Source organism: Sylvia atricapilla, chromosome 16 (assembly GCF_009819655.1).
Source record: "Sylvia atricapilla isolate bSylAtr1 chromosome 16, bSylAtr1.pri, whole genome shotgun sequence".
NCBI classification, from domain to species: domain Eukaryota; kingdom Metazoa; phylum Chordata; class Aves; order Passeriformes; family Sylviidae; genus Sylvia; species Sylvia atricapilla.
Genome location: NC_089155.1, coordinates 15,180,985 through 15,201,777, shown reverse-complemented (window position 1 = coordinate 15,201,777; position 20,793 = coordinate 15,180,985). Strand labels below are relative to the sequence as shown.

The 20,793-nt window shown below is 40.0% G+C and overlaps 1 protein-coding gene across 10 annotated transcripts in view; it reads left to right on the top strand.

Annotated features, from left to right (window-relative positions):
• The first annotated feature begins 2,009 nt into the window (after window positions 1-2,009).
• NCOA3 (nuclear receptor coactivator 3) overlaps window positions 2,010-20,793 on the top strand; it is a 53,000-nt gene continuing 34,216 nt past the window's right edge. For 3 of the 10 annotated variants that reach the window (XM_066331024.1, XM_066331023.1, XM_066331032.1), the window contains exons 1-3: window positions 2,010-2,182; window positions 7,459-7,539; window positions 9,467-9,506. The gene's annotated coding sequence lies outside the window, so the exon portion shown is untranslated. Of the gene's footprint in view, window positions 2,183-2,250; window positions 2,825-7,458; window positions 7,540-9,466; window positions 9,507-20,793 lie in introns of those variants that run through there. The other 7 variants (XM_066331034.1, XM_066331033.1, XM_066331030.1 and 4 more) reach the window with 5 other exon arrangements.

The following is a 20,793-nucleotide window of genomic DNA, read 5'->3' as shown; positions in this document are numbered from 1 at the left end:
TCTTGAGGACTGTTTCATCCTGACTTTTTCAGTGCTGCCATGATCCTTTGGATCCCTAACTCTGCATCCAATTCAGGGAACACCAACTTAGCCCTGGGCTGGGAAACAAAAGACGACACACATTTAAAAATCATCCTAGCCTTGAAGGTATTCAGACCTGGGAGAAAGCTCTTCCCACTACCCTCTTGGCCTCCTCCCAGTCCTTCCAGTAACTCCAGAAATGTGCATCCAAACCCAAGTCAGACAGATGGGGGTGTGTTCTGCACACCAAAGACCACAGCCCCGAGCACCAGGAGCCTGAAGATGCTCTGGATTACAATTCACAGCCTCGGTAAACCCTGCATAGTAAAGCCAAGTGGTTTCTCTTTCTCTGAGGGAGGAAAACACACAACATTGAAGGCTGTCCCAGCTGACCTGGCCCTCATGGGCACCCGTGTTGCTGAACAGGATAATCAATTTGGTCTCACTCTGCTACTGTAAAATGACACAAACCCTGTGGTTCTGGGGTTCAAAAGCTACTTTTCGGTCAGCAAAAAGGTCTCTGGTTGGGACAATTCACTGGCAGATCCCAAAAGCTGTTTCCAAGTGCATAAAAACCTACACCTACAAAAAGGTGCCAAGCACAATGGAGTTAAAGATGCTTCGGGCATGGGTTCCCTGAACTGCAAGGAAATGATCCCAAGTCTGGCTTTGGGCTGCTCCACTCTGCACCCTGTGCTCTCCACACCATCCACCCTGCCTGTGAAGGCCAGGGTTTTGGAGCCCTTCTGGGACCCTTCAGCCTGCCTGCCAATGAGCAGTGATGCTGTGTCTGCAGCCCTCAGCCCAATTTGTGTCAGTGAGTGGTTCCGGTTGTGTGGCACTTGGGGACATGGGTAAGGGGTGGCCCTGGCAGTGCTGGGGCAGCCCTGATGGTGTCAAAGGGTTTTCCAGCCAGAGGTCTCTCTGATGGGACACCCAGTGACTGACCCAGCTGCTCATTATCCTGCCATGAGCCAGAGAAGTCCAAGGCATCCTTGAGAGAGTGAAGAAAGCAGGAAAAAGGTACACAGTTACACCATTTACCCTGCTCTGTGGTTTGCAAGTGGAGCATGAATACCATTTTGTTCTGATCTTGACAGGAAAATAAATTTTCAAGGAAAATAACTATTGAGCTGGCAGTGAAGATGCCACTTTCCTGATAGTCCTGGCCCAGCAGGTTTCTGTGGGAATCTGAATTACTTGTGCAGTTTAGAAACTGCACATCCCTAGACCAATCCTTTGGGAGCACAAAGCTTTCCACAGGCATATTTTACTTCAGTGTGTACTTTCATCACCCTGGGACAGTTTAAATCAGAATGAGGTGACTTGATGACAGCACAGCATTAGCTCAGACGCATCAAGAGACTCACCACGCAACATTTACTCTCCAGGGACGAGCCACCAGATGAGCTGGCCTTCGCGATGGTGCTGCACGTCTCACTGGCGTGGTGAAGGAAGCCCAACGTAGACCGTGAAAATTTGAAGAGTAACATGAAAAACAATTTTTCAGTTGTCCTGCTCTCTTACGGCTGTGGCCACAGGGAGAGTAGCTCCAACATGTGCAAACACACAGTGCACACAAACGAAACAAGAACCAAAACTCCCTAAGAACCATGAGTACAGGACCAGAGACAATCAGGACCCACAGCTAGAGCTCAGTAGAAACAGGAGGACATCGCCCGACCCAGGGTCGGCATCGCACTGTATTTTGAACTCTAGGGCGCAGTAAAACGCTCCTTATGATACAGATACGGCATTTTGTGACCTGTAGAAGCGCTGTGCAAGCGCCGCGGGAACGCGCCGAGCGGGACACGGCACAGGCAGCCTCCCCTGGGACCGCTTCCTCCTCCTCCTTTGAGCCCGCCCTTCTGCAGAGACCGCGGCAACGCAGAGCGACACCGGAGCGCTGTGGCGCCCGGCTGAGCCCCGCAGCTCCGACGGCGAGCCCGGGTCGGACTACAAGTACCATGAGCCCCCTTGCCAAGGGCGTGTGAGTCCCGTGAACGCCCGCGCGGAGCCGCACTACAGGTCCCACAATGTCTCATGCCGCCTGGTGACTCCGCTCCGGTGCCGATTTAAATCCAGGCAGTGAGGAAAATGGCGGTGCGGAGTTGAGTGCGGGGGAGACGGAGATGTAGCTGAGCTTTGGCTCGTTTCCCAGGTGAGTGGGGTTTGGAGGCAGGGCGTGAGTAACGACTGGAGAGAGAGGAGTTCTGGTTCGTGTTCCCCTGCTTCTAGCGCTGGGCTGGGACTGGGATGGCGGAGGGAGCGCTGCCCCTCGCCGGGGAAGGGAGAAGCCTAGGGGTGGCCCTGAGGGGCGGCTCTTTTCTGTCTCTCGCCCCCCTCCGCAGTATGAACGTGGCTCCCTGAGGGAAGGAGGAAGGGGAGCGTAGATGGGTTGTGTGTGTGAGGAGTATTCCCAGGGCTGGAGATGGGGGGATTCCCCGGGCAATGTGTTCTGTCTTTACCTCTTTCTAGCTATTTTAACTTTACTGGTGACTGAGTTTTGAAGGGGCATTCCTGGGGCAGTGGCGGGGAATTGATGCGTGGACTGAAGGCTTCCTTTATCTAAGTATGGTGATTTTGGGTGGAGGTTCTCCGTAGAATACAAAGAGACCTGAGGTCGCTGTGGACTTGGCTTTAGAATCGTCTGACCCACGGTTTCTCAGTCTGAGGAGAGGCGAGGTGTGGTGAAATACCTCGGTTAGAATGGCCCTCTCTGCCATTCATCTGGGTTTATCTGGTACCGAGGCGGTTCCAAAGACCTTGATATCTGCATTCTCCTGGTCATCCTGTAGCCTCGGTAAGTTTTAGAGCTGACTTCTCTTGTCTCCTTATCTCTGGTAATAAGAAAAGGAATAAAAAATACTGCAACTGAAAGGTTTATTTCCATGCTTCTTATCCATTTCTGCTTCGTAGTTGTACTGAAACTGTATTGTTGAGGGGTGGAGATGAGATTTCCACCCCCACTTCCCCCGACGTCGCATGCCACTTTAGGCGTTAGTGTTTCTGGGATATAAATAGGGTGATTATGAGTTACAATGTAGCGTGAGGTTGAGATAATTCCCACAATTCTCTTTCTTTGCTTCTAAAGTTGGTTCTGTTTGTGGTTTCTGCTCCTACTCCTTAGCACGGTCGAGTTTTCCTTTAAAAGCAAAGCTTCTCAATTTGTCAGCTCATTTTAAGACTCATTTGAATCCTCAGTATCTTCTTCCTCTTTTAGATAGATGTTAACGGAAAATAGAATTTTGTATTCTAACTGGAATAACAAGACAAAAGAAAAGGAAATCTGAAAGTGTGAGGGATGGCAATATCTAGTATATGGTATCTGTAATAGAGTTAAAATGGGTTCTTACAATAAGCTTAAAATTCTGTCATCACTATGGTAAAAGTAAATATCTTCTCATGGAATATTTCCATCTTAAAATGTTCTGTTTCACGTGAAATGAATTTGTATGTTCTGAATAGAAAATATAGCTTCATAGAAGCAAATAGTATATGAACAAAAACCAGAGAATAAAGGCTTGGCTTTAGAGGAAACAGACAAAATTGGGTGCTTTTTGGGGAGTTTGGGCTTTTTGTTTTATTTCAGTTTTATTATATTTACATAACAAATATTTTGTATATACTTTTGTTTTTTTAAACAAGGTTGTGTGTTATAGCATGCAGTAGTTCTATTTACTGTTAACTGCTGTTACAATGGGCTGTTCAACTGACTGTTGTAAAGAATTTCCCTCAGCTCTGTTACTACTACTGTATTTTTCTCTTTTTTTAACTAATACCAGTGGATTTGGTAGATTCACTGCTGACATGTGAAGATAGAGGCTGTGGGATACGGCATGTGATAGACAAAATAAACCCAGCATTCAGCCTCACTTTAAGTGCCTCTTCTGATTACAGTATGTTGTTGCCAGTCTGATTTTATTTGGAATATGACTTGTGTGCATTTTGGGCTCACCTGTGGCTTTGTGTTTCTTTTAAATGTTCATTTGAGGCCCTTGTTCATCCTGGCTTTGGATTTATTAACTTGGAAGTTTTGCATTACCTAGTTACCAATTTTTGGGGTGTGTGTTTGTGGTTTTTTGTTGTTGTTAGTTTTTTGCATTGTGTCCATGATGTATACTCTAACATATAACTGAGACAACATGCAGATTAGAAAGAAGCAGATCTCTTCTACAATGGAACCTTATCTTTTGATCACGGTGGGTTTTTTAATTAATAATGGACAAGAAATCACAATCGCAAAACCTTCAAGATTAATCTCTGTTATACAGTTTCATAGAAAGGGGAGTGTTTTTATTTTTCAAGAACTCTGGGAAGAAAAAATGTGTTTTGATTATATTTGTCTGCAAAATTAAACAATTTGTAGCATGTGAAAAGGTATTGGACACTACCGTCTGACACTACAGGCTGCTTTAGCTCCTGCGTTTAAATGAGTTTCCCTTGAAAAGGTGATCATAAACAACCGTATGATACAGCATCTTCTGCAATTCATGTTCAAGCTTTTTGAGCATTTAGAAATATCTTAAATATTCTTCTGACTTGTTTTAATAATTTTAAGAAAATGGAAGAGAATGGGAGGGGAGGAATAGTATCCTTTCCGCCAAGGATGTGAGAAGGTGGTGAAGAATATCTACCCTTGATGCTGGGGCAGCCTGCCTATGTAGTTTTTCATTTGTTTCCCTCCTGGCTAGATCTATTGATGTTTCTAGATGTAGCATTTTAGGAAAGAAGCAATTGTAAAAGAATTTAACTGCTGCTGATTTAAATCTGCTATAGAGTATATTTCCACTCACTCTGATTATTTGTATGCTGCATTTAGTTGAGTGAAGGCAAATCAAATTATTTTGTGCATCATATAAATGGGAGGTATATTTCAGATGTATGTCCTGTTAATTTAATAAGACTTAATTGGTGACTTTTTAAATTTACAGTTATCAATAAACTGATTTTTGAATAGTGAAACAAAATTACCTTGCCTTTAATCTCATGAAGGATTTTTAGTCTTTTGTGTGCAGTGTGTCTAGTAACAGAATGCCCTGCCTCGCTGAAACGTCCCAAAGTGGTTGAACAGGTAATGGAATGGGGGGTTGGATTTGGTGGCTTTTGTTGTCATATCTTTTAACGGACGGCTTAAGTAAAAGACATAACTAAACAATTTACTTGCAAAAAAACCCAGTGAAATACCTGTTCTCTCCAGTGTTTTGGGGAAACGACTGTTCAGAACAGTCAGTCAGGAGAAGAGTTCTCTGGTTCATTCTGTTTGAGTCCAAAGAACTAAATAAATCTTAATCAAAGGTAGCATTCCTCTGGTTTTGATTTGTGCACTCAATTTGTAATTCTGACACTTTGGCGATTGCCCTATAGAGTATATTAACATTTTAACGTTGCTGGTTTTTTTCATCGCGTTCTCTGGAGGCTAGTAAGTCACAGAAAAAGGTAAACCTTGCTACTTGCTTTCTGCTGCTATGTGTGTTTGAGGGGGTAGCAGCTAATGTAGTCTGGATGGAAAAACTTTTTCTAAAACCTTTTAGACAGATATTAGGAGCATACGTCTGTGTGCACACATAAGCCATCAGTATATGGAAATGCTACATTTTTTTTTTTTTGAATCTTATGGAAGAACTAGTGAAGGTTCAAAAACTAATTTCTCGTATTAATAACGACAACTTAAAAATGGCTTTCCATTTTTTTGGCAGATTACGTCTTAAGGAGATGATTTCAAACAAAAATTTGCAATTTCTTTTCCAGTGATTTGGATAGGCTTTTCAGACATCTTCCCCTATAGTAATTTTTCTTTGCCCATAAAGGCTAGGCTAGAGAGGTTAGGTGGAAATAGGGAATTATAACTTGGTTTGCAGTTTTTTTTGTGCTCGGTCCATCTATGCTGCTGCAATGAACTAAAGCAGACATAGCAGCATCTTCTGTTATATTACTCTCCTGGTTTTATCTCCTATGGCAGCCTTTTTGATGTTCAGAGTAGAGATTTCTAGCTCAATGGGCAGGGCATCAGTCAGCATATTGCTTAGGCAGTAATTGAAAGAATCCCCTCTTAATCAGTATTTCAAGTACTTATCTAGTCATAGATTCAAGGATAGTGCTAATGGCAACAAAAGCAAGAGTACTATTCACTTGATTAAGATAAAACAAGCCAACAAATCCTGTTAACCTAGAATGTACATTTGATCCCCCCCTTTAAAAGGAAGGCAGTTTCTCTAATCAGTGCCCAGAAACCTGAGAAAAGAAAACATCTTCCCTGGCTGAAGTAGTTTTCAAAGACTTTTGTATTACAACTGTAGGTTTTCTGTTGAACCCCCTAATCCTTGGTGGTGTGTGTTCAAGGCTGATGAAAAAGGTTTGTAGAGGTGAGATATAGAACTAGTGCTAGTAAACTTGCTGGACTTGTATTGGCTGTGTGAGAGACAGTAAGCAAATAACAGGGATGATGAGTGGGATTCAGGAACAATGGAAAATGAGTGCAAATTTGAGAGAGTTGAAGGTGAGCCATCACTTGACAGGAGCAGAATAGCTTGTGCTGTCATCCACTGTACTTTCTGTTCAAATGTACAGCTACAAGGTAGCTTTATCAGCTGCTTTGTCTTCTCTTACCCATCTATTTCTCTGTAGCTGAGCCTCAAGTGACCTCTATCAAGAGTAATACATAGTATGATAATACTTCAGATTGGGCAAGCAATGCTTTTGTTATATGAACAAAATTTTTTCTTTCCCCCTCATCTTAGCTCTACTTTGTAGCAGTCAAACTTTTGCTTTGAACTAAAGAGTCTGTCTAGGCAGAAGTGGAAGGTTGATTGAGCAGTGTATTTGAGAGAGCTTTTTAAAAAGCTCTTTAAAAGCAGTGGAAATTTCCAGGCGCCAATAAATTAATTAAAAAAAAAAAAAAAAAGGCACTTTTAGGGTCTGGTTTAATAAATGCTTTGCAAGAAGAGAAATATGAAAAAGAACCGCAGACATTCTGGATGTCAGCCTGAGAAATTTTCCACTGTTTCCTTTAATAACATGCAGGCATGCTTTTATTGCTGGAATTTCAGTTAGAAATCTTCTTCTGACTGAAACTTCAAACTATTTGGTGAACAAGTGTTTGCTGAAAATCAATTGTCAAGAAATAAATTCTCATATGCAAGACTGCATAAACCACTCTCATGCTGGGTATCAACTACTGATTATATTACTTCAGTTTCTTGTTTTACAGTGTGTTAACTGTTCCTATTTCTATGTGATTGCTGCTAGGTGACAATACATCTTTTCTCGCTTCCAATGGTAATTGTAAACCAGCATTTCCAGTAAGGACTGTATGCTGCTAAGCTAGAAATCTTAATAATCCTATCTTTAATATACAAAGGAAGAAAGACATTAGGAAACACATCTCTTGTAAAAAAGTTAAGGACTATTTAGTCGTTATTTTTAAAATTATTGTAGTTTCAGATACAATGGTGAAAATCAAACTGAAGGGGTCTACCAGGTTCAACCTCATTGGTCTACCTTAAAGCTCTTTTCTATGTAAGTTGCTCTTGTTTACCAAAAGCTACCTGACCTTTCTCCAAGGTGTAGAGGACTCTGTGCTTGGAATGTGTCTTGTCTTTCTGTCACTACAGATATTTATTCTTGACTTGCTCTTTTGGGGTAGGCGTAAAGGATCCTTCATACATTCAATTGAGGTTTTCGTTTTCTTAAATGCCAGAGCAAGAGCTAAGCTACTGTATTGTGTAAAAAGTAAGCAACATCACAACAAACTCTTGTCTTTCTAGTATTAATTGAAAATATAAAACCTGAACCCTTCAAAGGCAGATTAATGGAATTTCGTCTTTTTAAGACAGCATAATACATTTCCACAGCTCTCGAGCTGTGTCAGGGCCATTGTGCTTCCTTTTCTGTTACCTCTCTTTGTTGGACTGCTTTTTTTTTGGGTTTTTTTTTTTTTTTATAATAATTCTATAAAAATTTCAACATCTGACTTCCTGACTGCTCATAATCCTTTCTCATGTATTAAGTTACTGCTAATGAGAATGCTAATGACTAAAGTTAAAAGTAGAGCATGTTGAACTTGACATGAACCTTAATGTCTTTTCCAGCTTATGTAAGGATTGTACTGTGAATTGTGTATTAATTGATTGCTCGCTGATTAAAAGTATCTAAATTACTGCTGTTACTCTGTATACATTTTGGATATCTTATATAAATGTGTTACTTTACAAATTTGATGCAAAGTTAAAGCTTGAGATGGGATTTCTAAGTCTTAGTGAGACTTTTTCTCCCTGAGATAAATGAAATGTGTTTATTGTCAAAGCCTAAAACCAACTTACTTTGTTGATTTGGCTTTGGATAAAGGTAGGGTGGAAGATGAGATGTTTCACTATAGGGCTAGATGCTACGGCCTTACAGAAGTTACGATGTTCTCTGAACTCGGTTTTACATTTGTCTTTATTCTGCTTATTGCAATTCTGCAATTAAAACTAAAATTAAATTCTGCACTGACCAAAGGCTTAATGCATGAAGATTTGATCAACTTGAAGAAAAAAAATCAAATACTTCTTGTTCTGGTAGCAGGCTCTAGTGTGGTTTTGTTACTTCTGATACTTTATTCTTCTCCTCTACAGAGGTAGATTTGGTAACTACAGGTAGTAATTCCAGTCAGTGTGACCACTGAAGAAGAAGCCACAGTGACTTAAGAGAACTTTCTTTTCAGAGTGACTGACTGCATATATCCCTACCACTTGGTTTAGGAGACTTGGCCTTACTCCAGTGATGCTTTGGTCTTTTTGGTCCTAGTGTTTTACTTAGGGAAGAAAGGAGGTATGCTATAGCAAATAGATCTTTGTTCAGTTTTCCTCCACTCAGTAAAATAAAAATGAATTAATTCCTCTGTCAAAATGACAGACCAGTGCTAAGTAGTGTTCCAAAAGTTGAGTATTGTCAGTGAAGAAAAGGGTTAGAAAATTGAAAAGACTGCATTATTATGTAGTCACGCTATGCCTTCCTCTTGAATAGAAGTATTTCTGGTACATGCAGTATCAAAGAGTATAATGGACTATGTTTCTCTGTATTTTTAATGAGACACAAATTTCCAGCATGTCTTTCTTTTTTTTTTTTTTTTTTTTTTTTTTTTTTTTTTTTTTTTAATTTTTTTATTGTTATTTTGGCCTTGAAGTACAAGGCAGATCTATACAAAACCACAAGTGTAATGGAAAATCAACAGGAAGAAAGTGCTTTCTTCTCCACTCATTTCACTTACTCTCATTATGAGATGACAGGGTTAAAAATAAAAAAAGGATACTTTCCGATAATGTAGACCTTAGCTACGGAACTGACTGCCACAGAATATCCAGCAGCTAGGAGACTCATTCCTTTTGAACAACGAAATTCCTGAACAGTAGACTGTAAAGTTCTAGAGTATGCTAAAACACATTCATATGCTTTTTCTTTTTAGGCATTCCTACTGGCTTCTGCTATAATGAATACTGTGCTAGGTAAGCTTTCTGTCACAACTGAGCTAAATAGTACGAGGTGAAGACAAGTGATAAATAACTTTTGGTCCTGACTGGATTCAGGCACTAGTCTGAGCATATTGTCTTCCATAAATCTACTTTCCATTAAAAAAAGCTTACATCAATTTTATTCTTCAAGAGGATTAATGATATCAGGCTTAAGTTTTGTATGCTCTTTTTGTGTGTTACCTCCATGGTATGCTCTGATTATCTTGTTATTGTTGGTACACTCTTACTTATAGGCTTCATCTGTATGAGAATCTAAGAAGTTTTTGTACTGATGAAAGCTTAGGAGTAGGTAAGTCTTTGTAGGTTTTTGAACTTTCAGTGGACTGTTAGGTACCCTAAAAAATACTTACTGGATTTTGAAAAGAGAAGCTATTCTAGGCCCAGAGACAGTTTTTCTCCTGATAATTTTGACGGGGCCTAAGAACATAACTTCCCGTGTATAAAAACATAACGTAAACAGAACTTTCCACACTGTGTGGGATGTATTGTAGCAGAGGGTCATTCACCGGATGAACACGCTTGACATTTACCGATAAGAAAACACATTGTATCGATCACACTTCACAGCCCATCTTCTCCAATTGCATGACGTAAGTGCATAACCATGTGCTCCTCAGTTAGTTACTATGTTTGATTTGTTTAGGAGATGCTAATATGACAACTTTTCAGTTCTGAGATGTGGCTGAATGCTAACTTTAAAGATCAAACAGTGTCTCTTCAGCTCAGGGCTTTGTTGAATGTTAGATACTATTCAGTTTGCCTACTTGTATGGGAGCTAAAAAAAAATGTATTTAAGGAAAAAGTAATAATAAAAAAATCTACAGCTCTGTCCTGGCATTTCCACAGCGCACCATATAAGAATACATAAAATTTGCTTCCTGATGATGTGTAACTGTACAACTGCTTAGCTATTTATCTATAAACAAGGAAGGAACTGGATCTGAAGACATTATAAATGCTTTTGGCACTTGAAGAGGAAGGATATCATCCCATCTGGTTTTGGTAGTCATTGACCTGTCATACTAACTTCCAGAATGGCTGCTAATCTTCCTAAAATTACTTGAAATTTTTGTGCTAATGTCGATAGTGTCATTTTGGAGAGCTCTGCAGATAAACATTAGCGTTAGAGAAGGGGCACTTATATAGAAACTTTCATGAATAAGACTGATTTTCTGCCTGCTTGAGGGATCCTTGGGGGCCTAATGTGAGATTTGTTGAAAAATGGCTTTTTAATGAAAGTGAAGATACTGCTTCTTTCACAGAACATTAGAAAAACTAGAAGCATAAGGTTTTTATGCAATGGAAATTCCTTGTAAAGAATAGCAAAACTTGGACCAAAAAAAAAAAAATATCCAGAAGGCACTGAGAGTCTTATTCAAAAGCATGCCTTTTTTTCTCATAAATGGGAGAGAAAAAAGATCCTTGATGGTAGGAATGAATGTTGTAGTTAGGATTACATACTCTGTGTCCAATAAAGATGGGACTGTTGAGGTATGTATGCAAAATATAAAGCATACATGATGTTTTAATAAAACATATCTCTTAAATCAGAACCAGAAAGAATATGGTAATATATCTTAAAATTAAACAAAGTAGAATCAATTGTAATGTTACTTTCCTGTCTTAGTGGCCCATTTTTATAATGATTTACCTCAGTATCTTATATACTACATACCAGTTTGTTTCTGTAATAGTAGTACATAATACCCTGTAGTACATAATTCCCTGATGACAGTGTTTTACTGAAACTCATCGTGTAATTGTACTAGCATCAATCCAAACACCGTGAGCAAAGTTAGTGCTGGCTGGTCAAGGTTTTGTTCAGTCAAGTATTAAAAGCCTCTCAGGATGGGGATTCTGTAGGCTATCTGAAAGTGGTTCCTGTGTTCAATCACTATTTATAAACTGAAATTTAACTTGTTGCAGGTAGTAGAACTTGCCTGTTGCCCTTTTCTTGTAGGCCTTAGAGGAGACTGTGACTTTCCAGTCTCTAATACCTCTCTGGGTGGCACTACTCTGTTTTATGTAGCATTGAGCAAAGATACCAACCTTTGGGCTTTTCCTTTTTATTATTCTACTTTGCTTAATTTTTAAATAATTGAGCCCTTGAAGTTAAGATTTTATTTGACCAGAGACATACACAATACCACTACAACTTTGTTTTGAGCAGTAAATTGTAGCAGATGCTCTCTGATAATAACCTGACAGTATTGTGGAGAGATTAATTGACCTGATTTGGGGGGAATTCTGTTTTGTCCTAATTTTGCAATTTCGCTCAAAGCTCTGTTCTGAGTTCTGTTCACTATGAATGAAAAAGAGGAAGGGAGATCCTAATTAATGGGGTGCTCAAATCTGTTGGTATAACATAGGTAGACAACTGATTTTGCTTCAAATATTGAATGGTAAGCATTTCTGTTGAACTAAATGAATACCTATTGCAGCCAAATGAAGTGTACCTGCATTTACTCAGACTTAATGAGATTTTAATTATGGCACTGAGCTTGAAACATTTCCATATTTCAAGGACAAACTGGCGTTTAGAAATGTCACCTTTGTATTAAGTAGCTGTATTTATTCCTTTCAATTAAAAATCATATATAAGCACTTATGCTATGCATGGAAAATGTGAACTATTTTGGTTTCCTTTCTTCAGTAGCTTATTTTGGTTTTACTAGTTTCTGGTCTTGTACTCTGAAATCTGAGAGTCTAGTTATGCCAAAACTCATTAACTTCATTAACAGGCCTTTAATTATTATTAGATCAGCAAATACCAAGATCTAATCTTAAAAACAAAGGCGATGTGTGTTTTTCAATAAATTTAAAAACTAATCTATTTTAGTTGCACCATGGAAAAATATACTAAGTAGGATTCTCAAAAGCATTCTTAAGACACCAGGCATTTAACTCCCCTTAAAGGCAGTTTGTGTGAGTCAGTGTAGACTCACACAATCTGAAACCCTGTAATGGATAAATGCCTTCCCCCTTACTCTCTCCCCACAGCACTCAAACACTTTTTCAGAATATGAATCTACATTTTTAAAAGTGTAACGTTTCCAGTGTAAAATAATATATTTACTGACATAAATGCTATAACTTAGTTCTTGTGCTTACATGTGAATGAATGTTCATAAGTACTGCATTTCCTGACTAGCAAAATGTGCCAAAGGCAAGGCAGTGTGATTTATGGAGTATGTTTCTTTCATGCTTATGGGCCCACCCTTATTGATGGGTGTAAATATATTCCAACAGTTAAATGGGTGATTTAAAGGCCAGTTTCAAGTCTGCTAGAAAGAATGTTCTTAATCGGAAGTTGTGATCTGTCGTAATCAAGCCAGTATGTATCAGCCAGTATGTATTTTCTCCATTGGAAAAAACCCCATGTGTCCTGGTCTAAATGTCACTGGAACTCTCTAAGTACCCATGGTGGGCAAAGGCCAAGTTAAGATACAGGTCCTCGACAGAATTCAGATCTCCATTTAAGAGACGATCACCTATCACCGTGTAGTAAATTGGAAGTGATTGCCGTGTTAGTGCTTGAGACTTTGTGTGGGACTGGCCCCTATCAGTTCACAGAAAAGACTGCTATAGCCTTATTTGTCTGTTGCATCATCTGTGCAGTGCACAGTTTCAGGAATCTGGTTAGATTAAGAATGTGCAACAAGGATTAAAGAAGCGTTGAGAGGTGGAACTGACAACACTATATGAAGTTTTTTGAATGACCTCACATCCTTAGTATTTTCAGTGTAAGTTTTTGGATGTCTTTAAAAAAGCCTTTGGAAAAAATAGTATCATTTGCCATAAGGAAATTTCTACTCTGTTTGCCGGTAAGGTACTCATCGAGCAGGGTGCCGCCTTGGTCACTAAACTGAGTGCACCTTTTAACATGGGTTACTCGCTGGAGGGGCAGGAAAGTGGGGTTTTAGCACTGTTGGCTGCAACCTCCAGCTACTGTTTCAAATGAAATCTTGAATTAGGAGGGAGGTAAGGAATTATGGGAGAGGTAAGGGTGGCCTTTGCCAAGCCCTTGATTCTGCTGCTGCCTCATGCTTTGTGGATGCTGTGTATGGGTGTGGCAGTATAACCTTGAAAAATATCCCTATTCACTAGCTGCTGTGCTGCCGGGCACTTCAACTGCTTTGTAGCTTGCAGGTTTATAGAGAAAAGTTGTTCCTGGTCTTGGTAATATAATGATAAAGCATGTTCTGTTCTGTCAGCATGGAGGAGCTGTGCAGCAACAAAGCTAACTTGGTTAGACAAAATACTTGAGGATCTTGGCCACTCATTTAAAACAAAACTGAGCACGTTCAAGTTCTTTAAATAAGGCTCTTACCAGCTATACAGATAACTTTATTGAAGCAGCAAGATAAAGTTCAGTTTGTTTAGACATTCGACTAGTTTCTCTTCCAAAGCTTTAATTTCTTGGACCAATTAAAAGGTTACACTTTGTTCTGCAGAATTCTCCGCTCATTTTTTAAATGTCTGAACCAGAAAGTAGTTCTGTGGTGTACGTCAGAGACAGGCATTAAAGAATTATTACGGGCTCCTGCGATGGCAAATGTTAGGCATCCTTAAGCACAGATTAGTTAAGCCTGCACAGGCATTGATATGCTGTAGTTTATTTTTCTATTTTAGGCAAAGATGCCCACCCAAAACTAGCAAGGTTCCTTTCTTTTTACTGCAGCAATTTGTCAAATTTTTCATTCGGTAGGTCATCGTAATTTCGGCCTGATATGAAACATCTGTTGCAATGCTGGGTTTATCAAGACTGTTTTATTAAAGATGAAGTATATTAAGTTGAGGGTTAGTGTGTGTATGTCTGTGTGTCCCAGGTGTCCTTGTGGGAATGTCTGTTGGGGTACGGTTTTAAATGTATTTCAGCAATAGATTCCTTCCACCCTACTGCCAATGCGGTGCTCCAAAATGTAGAAAAAGCAAAATTAATATTATTTCTGTTTGGTAGGGTCTTATTTTCAGGACTTGTTAGTTTTAACAGGGAACGAAAAATGACATCTGATTTGCCTCATGCGTAATGGAAATTTGGCAAATTTTTTAAAGCAACTTATTTTAAAATATCTTTACAGGGCTTAAAATATCTTTATACATTACAGATGGACATGGCTTACTTCTAATTGTTTTTGTACACTAGATACAGTCTTCAGAAATTGGAAAAGTACATGCTGTAGGTTTCTGTAAAGAGTTTGCATGGTTTCCCAAAATGCCTTTTTCCTAAATGACTTCGAATAGGACACTGTGAATTGGGTGGAGCCTCACAGTCTCACTAGGACTGAGACATGCTGTTAATTTAAGGGCAGTCTCTTACTAGCTTTGTGAACTGCATGATAAAGCATACATAGTTTGTTTTTTTTTTTTTTAAATGAGGGAATTGCCTACAGTTTAGTAAAGGCTTCTCAGAATAAGTCATTTTTTATAGGCTTGCCAGTGCATCGTGGTGAATCTTGTTTGCTTGGAACATTTATTGTAGACTCAGACTTTAGTTATTAGGTTACTTCTGAAATGATGTAGTAAAACATTCCAAATTTTACTCAACTTTCGTAATTGGTGTATTTTTGGAGACAGTGCTAGCAATTGCCAGTATTGTCTTCCCATCCCCCAGCTTTTGAGTCCAGTTTGCTTGCAGCTACAGTTGTAGGCATCTTTCTTTCAGGAAGTGACCTTGACTTGCATTAATCAAATTCAAAAAACACAGAAAAGCTTCTTGGTAACATGCTGACTTGATATAAAAATTTTTAGTATCCATTTTCTTGCAAAATGAGGCCATCTTGCAAAAAGGGAATTCATTTATGATGTCTTACTGTAAAATAATTTCTCTAAAATGACATGGTAGTCAGAGAAGGCAAAACAACAGAACTAAACAGCACTTTTTACTGTTTAGAGAGGAATATATTGAGGGCTTTTTATAAAAGTAATTGTCTTACATGGGTGTGGGCAGAACTGTATCCTAATCTAGCTGTGCTGTGAAAATACAGCATTATTTGATAGCATTTTCTGTGGTGTCTCTCCATATTTGAACTACAGTAGTGAAGCTCAGTAGTAGGGCATGAACTCAGTCAGCTAAGATCTTATGATGTCTTCAACTTTCTGACTTTATGTGCTTTAATCACTTCCTACGTCTTTAGTTAGCAGCTCTCAAGGCCTTAAACTTAACCTCACAGTAGCTGCATTAAGCTGCCACAGTAGCTGCATTAAGCTGCCGCAGTGCCTATTTGCGTAGATTTGGAAGGAATCTACCTGTATTCGTTCAAGGAATCACTGTTTGTCTTTGCCCATCAGCTGGAAATTGGTTTTCTTCGGTTGCTCTGGAGTAGCTGACTATTCCTGAAGCAGGTTTTAAAAAGTTTTGCATGATCATCTGATTGCCTAAAACTATTCTGTGAACTGAGTTGCAAAAGTATGGTTTACATAAGTTTGATTGGTAATGTTTTCAACTGGCATAGCTGTTTTGTAAGAATCTTTATCCTTTTTCTAGACCTGTATAGAGGTCTGAGACCAGAGTATCTTTCATCATTACAAAGAGCACTGAAAGTGCACTTTACCATTCTGAGTAAGATAATTTACTGATTTTTTAAATTGCATATTGATGGAAAATTAGTAATAGCTGCCAGCTGAATAATGTTTTTTCCCCCCTTAGGTTGTCATGTGCATTATCTTGAACGATCTACCTTGGCTTGGAAAACTGAGTTGTATTTTCACTGGCATCCTTACTATAAACCTTTTCTGTATGTTAATGGCATATTTAATCATTTTACCTCTTCACAGTGTATTCAGTTTCTTGTCATCCTTTCTGCACTGTATTGGAGATCAGACTATGCCAACATACATGCCTCCAAATGTTTCCCAATTTGACTGCCTCCTGCTTTGAAATGGTTAGTTCCATGTGCTTTACTCTGCAAATGTATGCAATGACTTGCCATTCTAGTTGGTATCAAATCAGAGCTGCTAAAATCTCTAAGTAAACCTACCCCTTTCTGCTGTGTTGAATCACACTCTTATGTTATGATGCTAAAGAATTTGCCTGAACTACATGATTTACATACTCCCCTTTATGCTGTCTTGTATTATAGTGTCGTCCATTGCTGCGCTGAATTAAGAACTCTATCCACATCTTCACAGGAGCTTTAGTCCTCCTTGGACTTGCAAGGACCAGTAAAGGGGTGACAAATGTTCTGCTTGCTTAACTGCAGTTGGACGTTGACTTTTTTCAAGTTCAAATGGATGCCAAAACACAATCATACAGGGTCATTCAGATTTGCTGTCATCGAGTTTTTCACCAGTCTCCCAGAGAAAAACCTGGTGGCAGCATAGATTTTGGGGTACCTCACCATGGACTGATTCACCTCGGTCTGTAGTTCCTGAGGTGAAAACTGCATTGTTCGCAATGACAGAGTGCGACAAAAAGCCTGTTCTATGTGCTCTACTTCTGTAATAACACGTGTGATGAGGCATCTTTTCTAGTGCTAAACCAAGACAATCTATTACAAATCTCACAGCCAGAGCATTTTTTATTTTTTGTGAACGTTTTTGTTTTCCTTTGCTTTTGCTTGCTTTCCTTTGCAAGACTCCGTGGACATGAGGATTTCTATATCCAAGAGCCATGAATTCAATGTCCATCCTCCATGGAGCAGACGATGACCTGTTTTGTAGTCCACATCTAGAAGCAGGCTTTCATTACTGGTACTGTGAAGACTGGGCAGCAGTACTTCTTGGGCTGCCCAGCCTTTTGTCATAGCTCCGTGGATTCCTCGTTTTACATGAGCAAAGTAAATTACTGCAGGTCTGGACCTCGCATTCAGAATCTTTTCTAACAGTTTTGTGTTGGTGCCTCTCCCTCCCCTTTCTCAAGGTCGTTCCTGTTTGCCAACACAAACAGGCATCTCATAGCTGTAACACCTCCAGAGTTAAGTGATGCTTTGATAATGCCTAGTATCAGTTCTAGCCCTTCGTTTACTGCCATGGTTTTCCGCTGAAGCGGGGGAAAGGGGCCCTCCTGCAAGTCTCGACTTCTGACTCGCTGCCATACTGCTTCCGACGGACTCTCCCTTTCCTTTTATTTCCATGCTGAAAGCAGTGCTGTGTCCGGAGGGGGCTGCTGGGCGTTCTGTTGCTCGTTCGAGGGGAGGAGGAAAGGGAGGAGAGGCCCTTCTCCCTTCCTGTCCGCTGCCTGGCGGGGCCGGGCCGGGCCGCAAGGAGTTAAGGGCCGCTGCCGCCCGCGGTTCTGTCTGGAGCCGCCACACGCTCATTGGTTGCAAAAAGGTGAAATTGAAACCACGGTAAACTTTTGACCCTGTAGCAGTTCTTGTGGAACGCCTTCCCATTGCCAAGAGCAGAGGGCTTCTTTCCCTCCACCCCCCTCCCTCTTTTCCTGTATTTTTTTCGCTGTGGTCGTGCTGTGCTGCATTCAGCCTCCCCGAGGGAGGAGGAGGGCAAGAACAAGCGAGTAGTTTGGTTGTGTGCCGCTAACGTCAAAGCTGGAATTTGCCTTAATGGCTAGTACCAGCTATCCTCTCAAAGTCGCATCGCTAAACAAGTAGGAGTCAATTTTTTCGGTTTCCAACATGTTTCCCATGTGGAAAAAAATAAAAAACAACCCCAACTAAAAGCAACCTGCAAATTGATGCTGACGATCCGGGCTAATTAGAAAGTGGGGAAGGGAGCGGGAGTCACCCGGGGCGCTGGTTTCTGCGAGCTCAGTTGCTTAATAAACGTGTTGTTTTTTAAAAGATTGAAGTGGTATCTCCTTACTGAAATCCGACGGAAAAATGTCTCAGTATTACTATTTAGTTCATACTAAGTTCATTCAGTCCGTGAATTAAATACGTATTTACCTAACCAGCTGCTTTTCTATTCTGCATCGTCCTTAAACAAGAAAACACCCAACATCAGTCCGAGAGACAAGCAATGTCAGCTGAACTTCACTGCCAAATTGTGAAGTGTCGGGGGCCCAGAGTAGCCAATGTTAGGAATTTTTATTTCGGGTATGTGGCTCCAGCAAATTCTGGACTTAATTAGCGTGTGTGTCACTTTCATACTATGCGGATTTTATCACAAACCCGAAATACCTGTGGCCGAAAAAATTCACTTTCCCCGTGTAACTTTGCAAAACCAGACAAATTATAGCAGAATTACATTTTCGACGAAGTATGAATACAGCATTTTGTTATTTCACGTTTCTTTCCCCTTAAATGTGTATCTTTTCACTGACTAAAGAATCGCTGACTTGATTACTGTATCAGCTTCTATTTCCTCCCTCACTAGCTGGTAGGCGCAGGTATGGGCCATTTCTTGCTGGAACATTAAATTTACTGAATGTTAAGTGCCACTTAATCAAGGAGTCTCTCAGCACCTTACCTAGAGATAACATTCCAAACTCTTCCTCAACAAAGAAACCTGATGCCTGACTACTTCGGTCTTGTTTTCACATCTCTCCTGTCTTCTTCTTGCAAATAGTTTCGTCGGTTTCTATAGGGTGTTTATTTTCCTAATTAGAGATTAGGCTGGGGAGAGACCCACAACTGCTGTGATTTGGACTCTTTAAAATTCAGTTCTGTAAGCGGTTTAGTGGTTAAGAAGTGTTTACTTCAGAGCAGTATTAATACAGTAGGACAGAATCGTGGCGGTTCAGTGTGGAATGTTCTTGTAGTGCTGCTGTTGTTGATGCAGCCTTTTCTGGGAATCGAGGGAGTCGCCAGAAGCATTGCCAGCAACATCGAGGAAACAATGAATGCTAAATGGTTAATAGCACACCCTCTGCACCCTCATGTGTGCAATTCTCCTTGCGGCTGTGAAAGAAACACGCACTTAGAGGTGTGGGTGTACCCTCCCTGTCTATTCCAGCTAGTGTTCCTAAGCAGCAGCTATTATACAGTATATTTTTCCCCACTCCCTCTGATTCTTCCTTCTGTCCTCCCTGTGCCTCTGTACATCCTGTCTGCTTCTTAGTGCCTGTTTTGTGGAGGTTCACCTGCCTTCACAGTGGACCTGCAGTTACGCTGCACATCCTGTTGCCTATCACAGTAAAATGGAATAAATGCTCTTCTAAAGGAGAGTAACAACTGTCAGAAATTAGGAATCACTTCTGAACTCTATTTCTGAAGCATAATTTATTGTGTCTTAGACTTCACTTGAACAATTGCATGGTTGCATTGTGATAACATTGTGTGTACATGCCTTCTAGTGGTAAAAAAATCCATGACCTCTAAAATCGTTGCTTACGTATGCCAGCAGTAGGGTGGGAAACTAGCAAAAAAAGTAACACTGATACTGAAGCTACAGAAGCACAAATTTCATTAGTCTTGTAAATCCTGTCACTTCAAAGGACCCCACTGGGAGGAGTGTTTCTGTCTCGTTATTGAGATCTGACTGCTGATAATGAAAAATCACTAGTGTAACCGTTTCCTGTAATGAATATGGCTGGAAAGAAGGGTGTCAGGGATACTGTAAGGACATTTTGTAACCAAAAAGCATTAAATGAGCAGTCACAAATTGAAAATATGTGTTGGCATTCTATACTGTTTTATTCTGTGTGTTTATTCAGAGTAGACAGTAGTGTAATTCCCCCTAGATCAGCTCCTCACTGTCATACTGGCATAAATGATGCTGAAAAAGAGTAGACATGAGGTAGTTGGACCTCAGATTTTTTGTTTGGTTCTAAAACACTACCATTGTATCTGTCTTGTTTTGCTTTTATATCCAATTCAGTTGGTGGTCAAACTTACTGCCTGCAGTGCAGTGGTTTCATCGTGGGATGCAGTAAGTGGCTTTTTCTTGGCGTCAGTAGATTTGTCTCAAAACTGTCCTGTCCACATCCTTGCTGCACCTTTTCAGCGATGAGTGAACTCTTGGTCTTCTTTAGCAATAATGACATGGGTTTCTGGATTTTAAATGCTTTCTTGAAGAGCACATTCATAGCAACAGGTTATGGAAAGGCATTTTTAAAAATCAATCTATTTGTGTTTGTACCTCCTTTGCTAGTATAATAATTTTTCTGACTGCTCTTGCGATACCATCAGGATGCAACATGAATAGACACCAAAAAATTGATGATATAGACATGTGAATTCCTTTGAGGACGCATGTACATGCACAAAGTCTTGTTTTTCATGAATCAGTTATCTGAGAAATTTTTTTTCTGCTTTAATGTACAAACCAGTATGTAGAAAGAAGAGTGTTATTCTGATAGAAAAGTGGTGTGATCTTGGTGAAGCAGATGTCCTGCTGCGAGTTTAGTTTCACCTCCTGCACT